This window comes from Gorilla gorilla, chromosome 13, assembly GCF_029281585.2.
Source record: "Gorilla gorilla gorilla isolate KB3781 chromosome 13, NHGRI_mGorGor1-v2.1_pri, whole genome shotgun sequence".
NCBI lineage: Eukaryota > Metazoa > Chordata > Mammalia > Primates > Hominidae > Gorilla > Gorilla gorilla.
Window position 1 is genome coordinate 130,472,501 of NC_073237.2, and position 18,171 is coordinate 130,490,671.

An 18,171-nucleotide genomic window follows, 5' to 3' on the forward strand; every position below is an offset into this window, starting at 1 on the left:
AACATACAAAACCCAGTAGCATTTATATATATCAACAGCAAACAATCTGAAAAAGAAATCAAGAAAGCAATCTCATTTACACCAGCTACAAAGAGCATATAATACCTTGAAGTAAATTAAACCAAAGAAGTGAAAGATCTCTACAAGGAAACTATAAAATGCTGATGAAAGAAATTGACAGACACACACAAAAATGGGAAGATATCACATACTCATGGATTGGAAGAATTAATATTGTTAAAATGACAATTCTACCCAAAGCAATGTACAGATTTAATAAAGTCCTTCAAATACCAATGACATTCTTCCCAGAAATAGAAAAAACAATCCTAAAATTCATATGAAACCGTAGAAGATCCTGAATAGCCAAAGCAATCCTGAGCAAAGAGAACAAAGCTGGGCCGGGTGTGGTGGCTCACGCCTGTAATCCCAGCACTTTGGGAGGCGGAGGCAGGCGGAATACCTGAGGTCAGGAGTTTGAGACCAGCCTGGCCAACAGTAGAAACCCTGTCTCTACTAAAAATACAAAAATTAGCTGGGCGTGGTGACGCACACCTGTAATCCCGGCTACTCAGGAGGTTGAGGCATGAGAATCGCTTGAACCCAGGAGGCGGAGGTTGCAGTGAGCCAAGATGGCACTAATGCACTCCAGCCTGGGCGACACAGTGAGACTTCGTCTCAAAAAAAAAAAAAAAAAAAAGAACAAAGCTGGAGGCATCACACTACCTGGCTTCAAAACATACTACAAAGTGGCTGGGCACAGTGGCTCACGCCTGTAATCCCAGCACTTTGGGAGGCTGAGGTGGGTGGATCACCTGAGGTCAGGAGTTTCAGACCAACTTGGCCAACATGGCAAAAACCCGTCTCTACTAAAAATACCATAAAATTAGCTGGGTGTGGTGGTATGCACTTGTAATCCTAGCTACCACTAGGGAGGCTGAGGCAGGAGAATTGCTTGAATCTGGGAGGTAGAGGTTGCCGTGAGCCGAGATTGCACCATTGCACTCCATCCTCAGCAAGAGAGCAAGACCCTGTCTCAAGAAAAAAATAATAAAACATACTACAAAGCTATAGTAACCAAAATAACAGGGTATTGGCATAAAAACAGGCACATAGACCAACAGAACAAAATAGACAACCCAGAAATAAATCCACACATTTACAGCCAAATCATTTTCAATAAAGGTTCCAAGAACACACAATGGGGAAAGGACAATCTCTTCAATAAATGGAGCTGAGAAAACTGGATAACCATACGCAAAAAAATGAAACTAGCCGGGTGCAGTGGCTCACACCTGTAATCCCAGCACTTTGGGAGGCAGAGGCGGGCGGATCACCTGAGGTCAGGAGTTCAAGATCAGCCTGGGCAACACGGTGAAACCCCGTCTCTACTAAAAATTCAAAATTAGCCAGGCTTGGTGGCACATTCCTGTAATCCCAGCTGCTCAGGAGGCTGAGGCAGGAGAATCACTTGAACCTGGGAGGCAGAGGCGGGCGGATCACCTGAGGTCAGGAGTTCAAGATCAGCCTGGGCAACATGGTGAAACCCCATCTCTACTAAAAATTCAAAATTAGCCGGGCGTGGTGGCACATTCCTGTAATCCCAGCTGCTCAGGAGGCTGAGGCAGGAGAATCGCTTGAACCTGGGAGGCGGAGGATGCGGTGAAAAAAAAAAAGAAACTAGACCCCATCTCTCACCATGTTCAAAAATCAACTCTAGTAGATTAAAGACTTAAATGTGGCCGGGCGCGGTGGCTCACGCCTGTAATCCCAGCACGTTGGGAGGCCAAGGCGGGCAGATCATGAGGTCAGGAGATCAAGACCATCCTGGCGAACACGGTGAAACCCTGTCTGTACTAAAAATACAAAAAAAATTAGCCGGGCGTGGTGGTGGACGCCTGTAGTCCCAGCTACTGGGGAGGCTGAGGCAGGAGAATGGCGTGAACCCGAGAGGCGGAGCTTGCAGTGAGCCGAGATGGTGCCACTGCACTCCACCCTGGGAGACAGAGCAAGACTCTGCCTCAAAAAATAAAAAAAAATAAAAATAAAAAGACTTAAACGTAAGACCGGAAACTAGGAAACTACTTGAAGAAAACATTGGGAAAATGCTTCCAGACATGAGTCTGGGCAAAGATTTTCTGGGTAAGGCCTCAAAAGCATAGGCAACAAATGCTAAAATAGACAAATGGGACTACGACGAACTAGAAAGCTTGTCACAGCAAAGGAAATAACAACAGTAAAGAGGCAACCTACGGAATGGGAGAAAACATTTGCAAACTATCAATCAGACAAGGGATTATTAGCCAGAATATATAAGGAGCTCAAACAACTCAATAGAAAAAAAACACAAATTATTCAATTTTAAAATGGGCAAGGATCTGAATAGACATTTCTCTAAAAAAGACAAACAAATGGCCAACAGGCACATAAAAAAATGCTCAATATCACTAATCACGGGAGAAATGCAAATAAAAACCACAATGAGATAGCATCTCACCCCAGTTAAAATGGATTTTATCAAAAAGACAAGGAAGAACAAATGCTGGCAAGGATGCAGAGAAAGGGAAACCCTCCTCGTACACTCTTGGTGGGTATGTAAACCTGCACAGCCACCACAGAAAACTGTATAAAGGTTCCTCAAAAAACTAAAAATGTACTACCTTATGATCCCACAATCCCACTGCTGGGTATATATCCAAAAGAAAGGCAAATCAGCTCATCAAAGGGATATCTGTACTCTCATGTTTAGTGCAGCACCAGTCACAAGAGCCAAAATATGGAACCAACCTAAGTGCCCGTGAATGGATAAACAAATACAGAAAATGTGTATATGGGCCAGGCGCAGTGGCTCACACCTGTAATCCCAGCACTTTCCGAGGTGGGCGGATCACCTGAGGTCAGGAGTTTGAGACAAGCCCAGCCAACTTGGTGAAATCCCGTCTGTACTAAAAATACAAAAATTACCAGGGCATGACGGTGTGCACCTGTAATCCCAGCTACTACTAGGGAGGCTGAGGCAGGAGAATCGCTTGAACCCGGGAGGCGGAGGTTGCTGTGAGCCGAGATCGTGCCAGTGCACTCCAGCCTGGGCAACAGAACGAGACTTCGTCTCAATTAAAAAAAAGAAAATGTGTATATATTACACAATGGAATATTATTCAGCCATAAAAAGAATGCAGTCCTATCGTTTGCAGCAATATGGATGAAACTGGAGTCCTTATGTTAGGTGAAGTAAGCGAAGCACAGAAAGACAAACATCCCGTGTTCTCCCTCCTATGTGGGAGCTACAGGGTGAGTCACATGAAGACAGACAGTAGATTGGTGGTTACCAGAAGCCAAGAAGGGTAGGGAGGAGGGGGATATAGAGAGAGGTTAATTAATGGATACAAATATACAGTTTGATATGAAGAAATAAGACCCAGTGTTTGAGAGTTCAGCAGGGTGACTATCGTCTACAATAATCTACTGTATATTTCAAAATAGCTAAAAGAGAATAATTCAAATATTTCTAGCATAAAATACAAATATTTAAGGTGATAGATATTTTAATTGCACTGATACGATCAATGTGGTCATATCATGATATGAATCAATATATGAATATATTAAATTCATATAATAAATTTATATCAACATGTGGATGTGTTAAATTATCATATGGACACTGAAAATATGTACATCTATTATGTATTAAGAAACATAGCCCAGGCGTGGCGGCTCATACCCGTAATCTCAGCACTTTGGGAGGCCGAGACAGGCGGATCACCGAGGTCAAGAGTTTGAGACCAGCCTGGCCAACATGGTGAAACCCTGTCTCCCGTCTCTACTAAAAATACAAAAAAGTTAGCTGGGCATGGTGACGGGTGCCTGTAGTCCCAGCTACTCGGGAGGCTGAGGCAGGAGAATTGCTTGAACCCGGGAGGCAGAAGTTGCAGTGAGCTGAGATCACACCACTGCACTCCAGCCTGAGTGACAGAGCTAGACTCAGTCTTAAATAAATAAATAAATAAATAAATAAGAAAAATAAATTTTAAGGAAGATGAACCAGCAACATTTTTGGAAGGCTACTTGGTGGTGTTTATCAAATTTAAATGACTTCTGGGAAGCTGGACTAGAGACACACTTCTCCCTATTTCTTCTGCTAAATACAACTTAAAAAACTGACCATTGTATGTAGAACAAACACAAGAAGACTGACAGGCGGAGAGAGGACAGCTAGCCTCACAGAATAATAACGAAAATGTCCAAGTTTCATCTGAAAACTACCCGAGGAGTCCTAGAGGGCAGTGAGCTCCCTGTGGTTCATTTGTTTGTTTTTGCCTCCTGCCTCAGATGAAAAAGCCAGAAACTCAGACATGAGCAGTGAGCACAGACACAAAAGCTCCCCCAAGGCCGGGCTTGGTGGCTCACGCCTGTAATCCCAGCACTTTGGGAGGCCAAGGCGGGCGGATCACGAGGTCAGGAGATCGAGACCATCCTGGCTAACATGGTGAAACCCCGTCTCTACTAAAAGTACAAAAATTAGCCCAGCATGGTGGTGCTTGCCTGTAATCCCAGCTACTTGGGAGGCTGAGGCAAGAGAATCGTTTGAACCTGGGAGGAGGAGGTTGCAGTGAGCTGAGATCGTATGACTGCACTCCAGCCTGGGCGATAGAGCAAGACTCCATCTCAAAAAAAAAAAAAAAAAAGGCCACGCGCTATGGCTCACGCCTGTAATCCCAGCACTTTGGGAGGCTGAGGCGGGCGGATCACAAGGTCAGGAGATCGAGACCATCCTGGCTAACATGGTGAAACCTCGTCTCTACTAAAAATACAAAAATTTAGCCAGGTGCGGTGGTGAGCGCCTGTGGTCCCAGCTACTCGGGAGGCTGAGGCAGGAGAATGGCGTGAACCCGGGAGGCGGAGCTTGCAGTGAGCCGAGATCGCGCCACTGTACTCCAGCCTGGTTGACACAGACTCCCTTTCAAAAAAAAAAAAAAAAGAAAAGAAAAGAAAGAAAAACACAATACCTAAATTTAAAGCTCAGTGGTGGTGACTCAGCAGCAGAATGGAGGGGACAGAGGAAAGAATAGTAAACTGGAAGATAGAATAATAGAAATTACCCAATTTGGCTGGGCACAGTGGCTCACGCCTGTAATCCCAGCACTTTGGGAGACCATGGTGGGCAAATCACCTGAGGTCAGGAGTTTGAGACCAGCCTGGGCAACATGGCAAAACTTCGTCTCTACTAAAAATACAAAAATTAGCTGGGCGTGGTGGCACACACCTCTAATTCCAGCTAGTCGGGAGGCTGAGGCAGGAGAATTGCTTGAACCTGGGAGGTGGATGTTGTGGTAAGCTGAGATCACGCCATTGCACTCCACCCTGGGCAACAAGAGTGAAACTCTGTCTCAAAAAGAAAAAAAAAAAAAAAAAGAAAGAAAGAAAGACAGAAATTACCCAATTTGAACAACAGGGAAAAAATAGACGGGAAAAGCCGGGCGCAGTGACTCACACCTGTAATACCAGCACTTTGGGAGGCCAAGGCGGGTGGATCATGAGGTCAGGAGATCACGACCATCCTGGCTAACATGGTGAAACCCCGTCTGTACTAAAAATACAAAAAAAATTAGCCAGGCGTGGTGACGGGCGCCTGTAGTCCCAGCTACTTGGGAGGCCGAGGCATGAGAATCACTAGAACCAGGGATGTGGAGGTTGCAGTGAGCTGAGATTACGCCACTGCACTCCAGCCTGGGCGACAGCGAGAGTCCGTCTCAAAAAAATAAAAAATAAAAAAAAAGTTTGAACAGACACTTTACCAAAGAAGATATAGAGGTGGAAATAAGACAATATCATGAGTCAAGAGAGAAATAGAAATTAAAATCACAATGAGATACCCAAAAAAACTGGAAGCAGGAGATCAAACAGATGCCTGTTATCGTCTTAGTCCATCTGTGTAGCTATAACAGAGTACCTGAGACTGGGTCACTTATAAAGAAAAAAGATTGATTTGGCTCATGCTTCTGATGGCTGGAAAGTTCAAGATTGGGCATCTGCACCTAGTAAAGGCCTCAGCTGGTGTCCACTTATGGCGGAGATGAAGGGGCGCCAGCCTGTGCAGAGATCCCGTGGGAAAGCAGAAGCAAGATGGAGGGGTTCTCTCAACATCCAGCTCTCACAGGAACTAAGGGAGTAAGAACTCACTCACCCCCGAGGGAGGGCGCAGGCCTATTCATGAGGAATCTGCCCCCATGACCCAAAAGCCCCTCACTAGGTCCTCCTCCAACACTGGGGATCAAATTTCAACGACGAACATCCGGACTATAGCAGCTATGTTAGCAGCATGATGCACGACAGCCGGAAGGTGGAAATAACCCAACTGTCCACCAACAGATTAATGGATTAAAACATAAAGAAATGCTGAAGGCTGGGTGCCGTGGCCATGCCCGTAATCCCAGCATTTTGGGAGGCTGAGGTGGGTGGGTCACCTGGGGTGAGTTTGAGACCAGCCTGGCCAACATGGTAAAACCCCGTCTCTGCAAAAAAATACAAAAATTAGCAGGGCGTGGTGGCACATGCCTGTAATCCCAGCTACTCAGGAGGCTGAGGCAGGAGAATCGCTTGAACCCAGGAGAGGGAGGTTGCAGTGGGCCGAGATGGTGCCACTGCACTCCAGTCTGGGCCACAGAGTGAGACTCTGTCTCAAAACAAAACAAAACAGAACAAAGATTAAAAAAATAAAAATAGGCTGGGCACGGTGGTTCATGCCTATAATCCCAGCACTTTGGGAGGCCGAGGCGGGCAGATCACGAGGTCAGGAGATTGAGACCATCCTGGCTAACATGGTGAAACTCTGTCTCTACTAAAAAAATGCAAAATAATTAGCCGGGCGTGGTGGTGGGCACTTGTAGTCCCAGCTACTCGGGAGGCTGAGGCAGGAGAATGGCATGAACCTGGGAGGCAGAGGTTGCAGTGAGCTGAGATTGCGCCACTGCACTCCAGCCTGGGCGACAGAGCGAGACTCCATCTCAAAAAAATAAATAAATAAAAATAAAATAAAAATAGGTCAGGTGTGGTGGCTCACACCTGTATTTCCAGCATTTAGGGAGGCTGAAGCTGGTGGATCACTTGAGGTCAGGAGTTCGAGACCAGCCTGGCCAATATGATGAAACCCTATCTCTACTAAAAATACAAAAATTAGCTGGGCGTGCTGGCGTGTGCCTATAGTCCCAGCTACTTGGGAGGGTGAGGCTGCAGAAACACTTGAACCTGGGAGGTGGAGGTTGCAGTGAGCTGGGATGGCACCACTGCACTCCAGCCTGGGTGACAGAGCGAGACTCTGTCTCAAAAAAAATAATAAATAAATAAAAATAATAAAAATAAAAATAAAATGGTATATACATACATTGCAGCATTATTCAGCCATCAAAAGGAATGAAATTATGAATCATGCTACAATTCTGATGCAGAGATGAACCTTGGAGACATGATACTAAGGGAAATTAGCCAGGTACAAAAAGTCAAGTATTGTGTGGTTCCACTTACGTAAAGTACTTAGAATAGGCAAATTCATAGAGACAGAAAGTGTAATAGAGATGATCAGGGCTGGGGGAGGGGAAAATAGGAAGTTAGCGTTTAGTGTATACAGTTTCTGTTTGGGATGATGAAAGTGTCCTAGAAAAGGACAGTGGTGACGGTTGCACAATAATGTGGATGTGCTTCCTGTCACCGAATCACACACTTAACACTGGCGAGAAGGGTGGTACATTTCATGTGTATTTTACCACAATACAAAATGTTGGGAAAAACCCACTGTGAGAATCTGCTACCCACCTATTAGAGTGGGAGGAACACCTGGACACATAACACGTGCTGGGGAGGGTGCGGATCAGCAGAACCCGCCCCCACTGCTGGGGACATGCAGCAGCGCCGCCACTTGGCAAACAGCTCTGCAGCCTCTTAAAAAGTTAAACAGGCCGGGCACGGTGGCTCACACCGGTAATCTCAGCACTTTGGGAGGCTGAGGCAGGCTGATCACCTGAGGTCAGGAGTTTGAGACCAGCCTGACCAACATGGAGAAACCCCATCTCTACTAAAAATACAAAATTAGCCAGGCGTGGTGGCGCATGCGTGTAGTCCCAGCTACTGGGAGGCTGAGGCAGGAGAATCGCTTGAACCTGGGAGGCAGAGGTTGTGGTGAGCTGAGATTGCGCCATTGCACTCCAGCCTGGGCAACAAGAGCGTAACTCTGTCTCAAAAAAAAAAAAAAAAAAAAAGAAAGAAAGAAAGAAAAAAGAAAATTAGCCAGGCGTGGTGGCGGGTGCCTCTAATCCCAGCTACTTAGGAGGCTGAGGCAGTAGAATCGCTTGAACCCGGAAGGCAGAGGTTGCAGTGAGCTGAGATCGCACCATTGCACTCCAGCCTGGGCTACAGAAAACAAACAAACAAACAACAACAACAAAAAACAAACAAACTGAAGCATGCAACGTGAAAGATGAATGTCAAAGGCATTGTGCTGAACGAAGGAAGCCAGTCTCAAAAGGTTACATATTACGTAACTCCATGTATGTCATTCTGGAGAAAACGACACTGGAGGGAGGTAGCGTGGATCAGTGATAGCCAGGGGTTGGGGGCGGGGGGTGGTCTGACTTCCAAGGGGCAGCCGGGAGGGGTTGGAGGTTTGAACTCTCTTATAGTCCTCATCATGGTTGTGGTCCACAAATCTACACATGTGTAAAACATAGAAATGGATAGTCCCATCCAATTTAATGTTTACAATTTATTTACTTAAGAAAAAAATGTTTTGTAAAGAACTGTACCTGGGCCAGGCGCAGTGGCTCACGCCTGTAATCCCAGCACTTTGGGAGGCCGAGGCAGGCGGATCACGAGGTCAGGAGATCGAGGCCATCCTGGCTAACACGGTGAAACTCCGTCTCTACTAAAAATACAAAAAATTAGCCGGGCATGGTGGCGGGCGCCTATAGTCCCAGCTACTTGGGAGGCTGAGGCTGGAGAATGGCATGAACCCAGGAGGTGGAGCTTGCAGTGAGCCGAGATTGTGCCACTACACTCCAGTCTGGGTGACAGAGCAAGACTCCATCTCGAAAAAAAAAAAAAAGAACTGTACCTGGCTGGGCACATTGGCTCACACCTTGTAATCGCGACATCTTGGGATGCCGAGGTGGGAGGAGTGCTTGAGTCCAAGAGTTCAAGACCAGACCGGGCAACATAGGGAGAGCCCTGTCTCTACTAAAAATAAAAAATTAGCTGGGTGTGGTGACATGCACCTGTGATTCCAGCTACTCAGGAGGCTGAGGCAGGAGAATTGCTTGAGCCTAGGGGGTTGAGGCTACAGCGAGCTATGATCACACCACCACACTCTAGCCAGGATGACGAAATGAAACTTTGTCTCAAAAAGTAAATAAATAAAAACTGTACCTTTGGCTGGGCAATGGTGGCTCACGTCTGTAATCCCAGCATTTTGGGAGGCTGAGGTGGGTGGGTCACCTGGGGTGAGTTCGAGACCAGCCTGGCCAACATGATGAAATCCCATCTCTACTAAAAATACCAAAAATTAGCTGGGCTTCGTGGCAGTCACCTGTAATCCCAGCTACTCAGGAGGCTGAGGCAGGAGAATTGCTTGAACCCGGGAGGCGGAGGTTGCGGTGAGCCAAAACCACACCACTGCACTCCAGCCTGGGCAACAAGAGGGAAACTCCATCTAAAAGAAACAAAACTGTACCTTTGAGGGCTCGCCGAGTCTATCCCCCTTTATTGCATAAGAATCCTCAAAACCCCAGACGGGTTGGGCTTCCCATTTTACAGCAGAGGAAACTGAGGTATAGGGAGGTGCCTAGGTGTGTCTGACTCCAAGCTAAACACATGTTTTTAACCACTGTGCAGTTCAGAGCCTCGTAAACCTCTGGCTCCAAGTTCTCGTCAGGATCCCTCTTCTGAGAGCTCAGCGCAGGTGGCAGGGCTAGACACAGGAGATGGGGACGAGGCCCATGCTGTAGAAGGGGCAGATCTGGGATCTCACCCCAGCCAGACCATCCAATGGGAAGGGTCAGGGATTGCGGGACAGAAAGAGGAGACAAGAGAGCCAGGCTAGCAGCGCCCAGATGGACAGACACGTAGTCTCTGGGTGCGTTGCTGGAGGGGCATCCCATGATGGCTGGAACTGTCTGGATGCTGTCCCAGGCAGGCCAAAGTGGCCAGTCACATCGCAGCTGCTCTCAGCTCCTCTCGGCCACCACGGGCTCTGCTGAAGTGGCAGCCCTGAGCCAGGACACTCCCCACTCCCAACAGACATAGCTGGCGAGGAGGGCACTGCCCCTAGACGGCCTCCACAGGCTTGTGTGGGATCCCACACTGCAAGATTCTCCCTCAGGAAGGGAATCTGGGGACCCTGGAGAGACTGAGGCCCTTGAGGGATGAGCCGAGGCTGGAGGAGGGGATGAGGCTGTGCAGGCAGTGTAGTCCCAGGACCATGGCTGGCTCAGCACCAGAGGAAGGAGAGGTTGGGAAGGAGGCGCTGAGACTTGAGCCGAGGGGAGAGCCAGAGAGGGGGAGGGGAGGCTGTGAGGATGGACTTGCGTCCAGGTCACACTGGGCTAGGCCCAGAGCAGTTTCTCCAAGTGTGGCCAGGAGTTTACAGGTGGCTGGTTAGAACTACAGATTCTGGTCGGGTGCGGTGGCTCCCTCCTGTAATCCCAGCACTTTGGGTGGGTGGATCACGAGGTCAAGAGATGGAGACCATCTTGGCTAACATGGTGAAACCCCCCTCTACTAAAAATACAAAAATTAGCTGGGCGTGGTGGCACACGTCTGTAGTCCCAGCTACTTGGGAGGCTGAGGCAGGAGAATCGCTTGAACCAGGGAGTCGGAGGTTGCAGTGAGCCAAGGTCGCGCCACTGCACTCCAGAGGAGGTGACAGAGTGAGACTCCATCTCAAAAAAAAAAAGAACTACAGATTCCTGGGCTCCTCCCCAGACCTACCGGGGGGCCGGGGAACCTGCATTCCACTAGCTCCCCAGGTCACTCTGTTGCATCCTGAAGTCTGAGAGGCACTTTGCCTAAGTGAGGAGCCCGGACTTTCGCAAGGGTTCCCTCTGCTGCTGCCCTTCACCGCTTCCCGCAGGTCCTGCTCTCACCCGACTGGCCTAAAGCCCACGGTGTCTCTGCCTCTCACAAACAGCCCTGCAGGGCGGGACCCTGCCCACACCACCCGCCTCGTTTGGGGTGAAAGGCAGAGCCTGCAGAGACAAGTGTGTCCAGGCCCCTCCGAGACCCGGTCAGCCTTTGGGCACCAGGGTCCAAGTTAGGGTCCATCCTTCTACACTGCTACCCCCAAATGATGTTATTTTATTTTATTATTTTTTTTGAGACGGAGTCTCGCTCTGTCGCCCAGGCTGGAGTGGAGTGGCGCCATCTCCGCTCACTGCAAGCTCTGCCTCCTGGGTTCACGCATTCTCTTGCCTCAGCCTCCCGAGTACCTGGGACTTCAGGTGCCTGCCACCACGCCCGGCTGATTTTTTGTATTTTTAGTAGAGATGAGGTTTCACCATGTTAGCCAGGATGGTCTCGATCTCCTGACCTCGTGATCCTCCTGCCTTGGCCTCCCAAAGTGCTGGGATTACAGGCGTGAGCCACTGCACCCGGCCAGGATGGTTTCTTTCAACCTTGGGCCTCCCTGACCTTCCCCAGCTTGGCACAAGGCAAAGGCCTCCAAGTCGGCCCAGTGTGGGTGGCTGGTCTCTGTGCCAGCTCAGCTGTATCCTGGCTTCACGCCAAGGAGGGCTGTGAGCATCCCCCACCCACCTCGTCTGCATCGTTCGCCCACCCTTCCCTGTAGCATGCTGGGTGGGGGTGGGGGTTGGCCCTACCCATACCCACCTCTCTGGCTGGATCTCCCCTGTGCCTCCAGCCTCACCCCACTGCCCCCACGCCCTGGCCTTTGCTGACACAGCCGGTCCTCACCCCAGAGGCCTGTGTGGTGCCTGCAGGGCAGCCTGGCTTTTCTGGCGCCTCTGGTTGAACACCACCCAGGAAGGGTCCCTTGATTTTCCACCAACTCGTCAGCATGGCCTTCCATTCCAGAACCTGGCACTGCATCCTGCAACTGTTGCCTGCGGGTCCGGCTCCCCCAGATGGAGCCCTCCCTGAGGGCAGGTACCAGGTGGGCCTGCTTCAGACCCACGACACCTGGCAGTACCTATATAAACACCACTCCAGGGATGCGGGTGACGAGGTGAGGGGCAGGAAATGGGTTGATGGGAGAGATTTGTAGTGGTCTAGCAGCCTTGTGTATCACTCTTCTATTGTGGAAAATGAAGGAGGCTTGTTATTTCTTTCATCGCAAAGGCAGGACACCTGCCTGAAGAGCATCGGTGCTCCCCAGGGAGAACGGAGAGACCCCCCCCCCACTTTCTTTTGTGTGTGTGTGTGTGTGAGACAGAGTCTCGCTCTGTCGCCCAGGCTGCAATGCAGTGGCATGATCTCGGCTCCCTACAACCTCTGCCTCCCAGGTTCAAACAATTCTCATGCCTCAGCCTCCCGAGTAGTTGGGAGTACAGGCTCCTGCCACCACGCACAGCTATTTTTTGTATTTTTAGTAGAGACAGGGTTTCGCCATGTTGGTCAGGCTGGTCTCAAACTCCTGACCTCAGGTGCTCCGCCTGCCTCGGCCTCCCAAAGTGCTGGGATTACAGGCGTGAGCCACTGCTCCTGGCCTTGGTCCTTCCTACTTTCATTCCTTGTGGGCTCCTGTGGAACCATTTCTTCTGCACCCTCCAGAGCCTACCTTCCTCCCCGCATCTGGCTTTGTTTTACAAAACTGGTCATTCTGTGCCCCTTCTCCCATTGCTTGTTTCTCCCTCTTAACAACATGTCGCTGCCGTTGCTCTGTGGCAGGACTACCCAAGCTACCTTATCCTTTTGGCGGCCGTGGACTTCTCCAGAATCCGGATGTCCCATGGCGTATTTACCTATTCCTCTACAGATGGACATTTGTCTCCAATGAGTTCATCATTATAAATATTGCTGCCACGGACATCCTGGGGCAGCCTCGGGCCCTTCTGCAGGTGTCTCTGAAGGAAAGATTCCTGGGAGACAACTCACAAAGGGTTGTATATTCTAAATGGGCACTGGGGCCAGTGCTGTAATCCCAGAACTTTAGGAGGCTGACGTGGGAGGATACCTTGAGGCCAGGAGTTTGAGACCAGCCTGGGCAACACAGTAAGACCCCATCTCTACAAAAAATTTAAAAAGTTAGCCGGGCATGGTGGTGCACACCTGTAGTTCCAGCTCGTCGAGAGACTGAGGCAGGAGGATCACTTGCACCCCGGGGGATCAAGGCTGCAGTGAGGTGTGACCGTGCCACTGCACCCCAGCTTGGGCAACAGAGTGAGACTTCATCTCCAACAAACAAACCCACAAGCACTTGGGGTCCATCTTTTATTTCTGTCTTAGAGACCACGGTTGTGATTCAAATGACCTCCACGCTCTGGTAGTCCCTGCCTCTCTGGTTTCCGACAGCTTTAACATGAGACCCCAAGATGAGGAACTCAATGTCTGAGGTCAGAACTATCCAGGACCAGCCACGTCCTATGGACTGCACCTCCTCTGCCCGAATTCGAGCCTGCCCACCCTTCCCATACCCCACCGTGCTGAGATCGGCCCCATGTGCCTGCCTGCCTGCCTCTAGCCGCTGGAGACGTGGTGGGGTGGCTGCTCCCTGCCTCCAAGGCTGTCCCCCAAGCTCTGTGGCCACTGGAAGACAGCTGGGAGTAAGGCCCAGGCTGACCGCCTTGGAGAAGCCTCTTCTGCCGCATTCGTGGAGATGCTCAGGCCTTAGCTGGTTTTGTGGGGAGTTAAAGACCGCAGAGGTATAGGGCAGGGGTGGGCAGATGGAGGGGCCGCGAGGGTCCTTGGGGGAGCCAGGAAGGAAGGGAGGTGCTGGGAGCCAGAGACCAGGCCAAGGCCTCCACCTGAGCCCGAGCCTCTCCTCTGCGTCAGCTTTCCTATTTCAGGCAGCTGCTCCCCGCCTAGGGAATTCTCCGCGAGCTGTGGAAAATGCAGCAGGGCGGGCCCTGCATCTGCGGCTTCTTACTCTCTTCCTCAGCTACCGCCCCAGGGCCCGGCCTTCAGTGCCTCGGGCTGGCGAGGGCCGCCCCCCTCAAGGCTGGTACGCGCTCGCCTAATCCCACGTCACCTCTTTCCTTAGGTTACTTATCCCCATGGAGACTGTGCTGCCTCTTAACCAAGTCAGGGAGCACTTCTATTTTATCCCAAAGAAACACTTCATCACTGTGAAATCCCAGAAACAACGGGAACGGGCAGCGGGGCTAAAGTGCAGCTGGGGGCGCAGGAGGGAAGGAACTGGGAGCGGGTGTCGGCGTGGAGGGCGGACCACAGAGCTGCTGTGGGGACAGCCACTCAGGGATGATGTCCACACTTAGAAGAGGGCCGGTATGACTCCCAGGAACACGTGGAGCCTATGGAGGTCTGCAGAGCAGGGGCAAGCCCCAGCCTGAATGTACTTGCTGTGTGACATTGGGCAGGTCACTGAGGCTCTCTGGGCCCCTCATTTTCCTCATCTACCAGAGCGTGCAGGTCTTTTAAATCATTTTCCTCATCTGTAAAGATCAGAATAGCTCCCACGTTTGGGACTGAATGAGGTGGTATCTAAAGTTGTCAGGTGGGCCGGGCGTGGTGGCTCACACCTGTAATCCCAGCACTTTGGGAGGCCGAGGTGGGCAGATCACCTGAGGTCAGGAGTTCAAGACCAGCCTGGACAACATGGTGAAACCCCGTCTCTACTAAAAATACAAAAATTAGCCGGGTGAGGTGGTGCAGGCCTGTAATCCCAGCTACTCGGGAGGCTGAGGCAGGAGAATCACGTGAACCCAGGAGGCGGAGGTTGCAGTGAGCTGAGATCACACCACTGCACTCCGGCCTGGGCAACAAAGCGAGACTCTGTCTTAAAAATAAAAATAAAGATAAAAATAGGCTGGGCGCAGTGGCTCACGCCTGTAATCCCAGCACTTTGGGAGGCCGAGGCAGGTGGATCACGAGGTCAGGAGATGGAGACCATCCTGGCTAACACAGTGAAACCCTGTCTCTACTAAAATACAAAAAATTAGCCGGGTGTGGTGGCACGCGCCTGTAGTCCCAGCTACTCGGGAGGCTGAGGCAGGAGAATGGAGTGAACCTGGGAGGTGGAGCTTGCAGTAAGCCGAGATGGCGCCACTGCACTCCAGCCTGGGCGACAGAGCCAGACTCCATCTCAAAAATAAATAAATAAATAAATAAAAATAAATGAAGTCCTTAGGCGGGTGAAAGGCACACAGTAGGCACTCAGGAATAACAGCTGTGGCGGGTTTTTAATAGCTCTGACAGATGGAAATAGTTTGGTATGATGGGGAAGCACGGGTGGAGTACTACTAGCAGCTGCATATAGAGCCCTTAAAAAATGACTCCTACAAACCACCACTGCACTAGCCACACTCCTCCCACCCGGCCCTGCCAAACAAAACAAACTAAAGCCTTTGAAAAATCCCCTTGGCTCTTTGGGCCTCTGATTTCCACCTGGTCTGTCCCAGGAGCTGTATCTTTCACAGTGGTCTTTGCCGGGACCCTCTGTAACCAGTGGGATTATGCTGCCGCCACCAGCACCACCGAGAACGCGAGGTGGGGAGGGGATTTGCAGACTGCGCCAGGTGCAGCCTGGCTTTGGAAACAAGGGCCGCATTCCTGGAATTCTGGCTGGGAGACCCGCCCAGCTTGGCCTGACCCAAACTGGTGCCTGCATGGCTTCTGGGCACGCGCAGCTGAGCTCCCAGCACCACCTGGGGGAAGAGGGGGCCGTCCCCGGGGACACCCTGGCCTGGAGTGGGGTGGAGGGTGGGGCAGGCAGACAGTCATAGGGACTTTTAAGCAAGTTTAACAGGTTTAAATCCCAACAGAAAGCGGAAGAGAACATGCCACCATTCATTCATTGTGAGAGTCTTTATTGAGCACCTGCTGTGCGTCCCTCCTGGCAGGCACCGAGGTGGACAGGGTGTCCCTCTCTCATGAGCCCACAGTAGCGAGGGAGGTGGACAAGGGAGCGGCCCCTGGTGAGGGCCAGGATGCTGGCAAGGATGGAGGGGCCTTAAGGAAGGGACAACCCAGGTGATCAACCATCCGGATTTCTTTGGGATTGAGGGGCTGCCAGGGGCAGGGACTCCGGTTCTGGAACTGGGGCTGTGCCAGTCAAAGTGGAGTGTTGTCACTGCAGACAGGGGCAATCTAGAGGGGCCACCTTAGAGGATGGCCAGGGGAGCAGACATGATGAATGGAGAACGAGGCTCGTGGGAAGGAGAACGGAGTGGAAGGAGAGAATTTGACACAAGGAAGAAACCACACAGTCCGTGTCAACAAGATGGGCTCCTCCGTCTACCCTGCTCTTTCTGTACCAGGAAGCTAAGGCCGGGGGAAGAAGAGAAGGACAGTGGTATAGTGAGGACTGGAAGTGGCTTTCTGGATACCTGGGTTGAGTGTGGCCAATCAGCATAAAGCTGTCAGGTGAAGGCCCACAGGGCCCTGATGGGCCCCTGGGGAGATCCTGGGGATGGGGGATGGTGACATGAATCCCCCAACTGGCTGTCCTGGCATAGTTACCAGGGGAAAAGGAATTTAATATAAAATCCCACTGACCCGGGCTGGCAGGGAGCCATGGGATCTCCAGGCAGCAGCAACAGCTCCCTGCACAGTGGCCAGGTTGAGGTGGCCCACCAGCCTGGAAATCTGGTCAGCAGCTCCGGGAAACCCTGGGTCCTGGGCATTGCCCCGTCTCTCGGCTTCCTCCACCCTCCCGAATCAACTGCCATCAGAATCCGCTGCCCCCCAAAGCTCTGGGCTGGCCATGAAGGGGCCAGTGCTTCCGGACTGCCTGCTTCGAGGACACCAGCACTCCTGCCATGGGCCATTCGTCCATCGCTGCCAGTGGCCCTCCCTCTCAGAGTTCGGCAGTCCACTGTCCCCGAGGAAATACTAGTTACTAGGTGACCACACGGTTCTTCGAAAGCCCCAAGTCCTAAAACAGGCTGGTGTTCTGCATTCAGCCCTGCTGCAACCTCAGAGCCATGCCGCCTGCTCCTGATCCCAGAGGTGCCGTCTCTGAAGAGGCCACCCCTGGAAGCACTGTCCTGCCTAGAGTCAGGGCTCACTTCCCTGGTTGTGCCCACTAGCTGTGGGTCCTTGGGCAGCTTCTCAACCTCTCTGAGCCTTGGTTTCCTCATTGTAAAAAGGAGATAATAAAGGCATCATGTCACAGGCTTGTTGGGAGGGTGCAAGGAGGTACTAAATGTAACAAACTGAATACAGTGTTGGGTACACAAGTGCTCCTCAGTGCTACATGTCACCCCCACCCTCCTGGGCCAAGTGCCCAGAGTGCTGTGATGAGGGCCAGACTCAACTCAGCCAGACCCAGGGGACACTGACCCAGGAATTACAATGGAAGATGTTTTCACTGTGGAGGAGCCGGGGGCCGGAAGACTTGCCACGTTTAGGGAGGCCCAAGTGGACACCGGCTGGTCGGGGGTGCCCTGGGGAGGAGAGACTGGTGGAGGGACCTGGGCCAATGGGGAGGGCAGCCAGCAGGCCTGGACTGTTGGGCTGATCAGAGATCCTTGAGTGCAGGTGGGGAGAAACCTTCTGGAAATGTTTGTTTATTTATTTATTTATGAGACAGAGTCTTGCTCTGTTGCCAGGCTGGAGTGCAGCGGTGCAAACTCAGCTCTCACTGCAACCTCCACCTCCTGGGTTCAAGTGATTCTCCTGCCTCAGCCTCCCGAGTAGCTGGGACTACAGGCACCCATCACCATGCCTGGCTAATTGGTATTTTCAGTAGAGATGGGGTTTCGCTATGTTGACCAGGATGGTTTTGATCTCTTGTTCTTGTGATCTGCCCACCTTGGCTTCTCAAAGTGCTGGGATTACAGGCGTGAGCCACTGTGCCTGGCCAAAATGTTGTATTTATAAAAATTGTTTAGAGAAGCCTGGGCGTGATGGCTCACGCCTGTAATCCCAGCACTTTGGAGGCCAAGGCGGGTGGATCACCTGAGGTTAGGAGTTTGAGACCAGCCTGACCAACATGGTGAAACCCCATCTCTACTGAAAATACAAAATTAGCTGGGCGTGGTGGTGCAT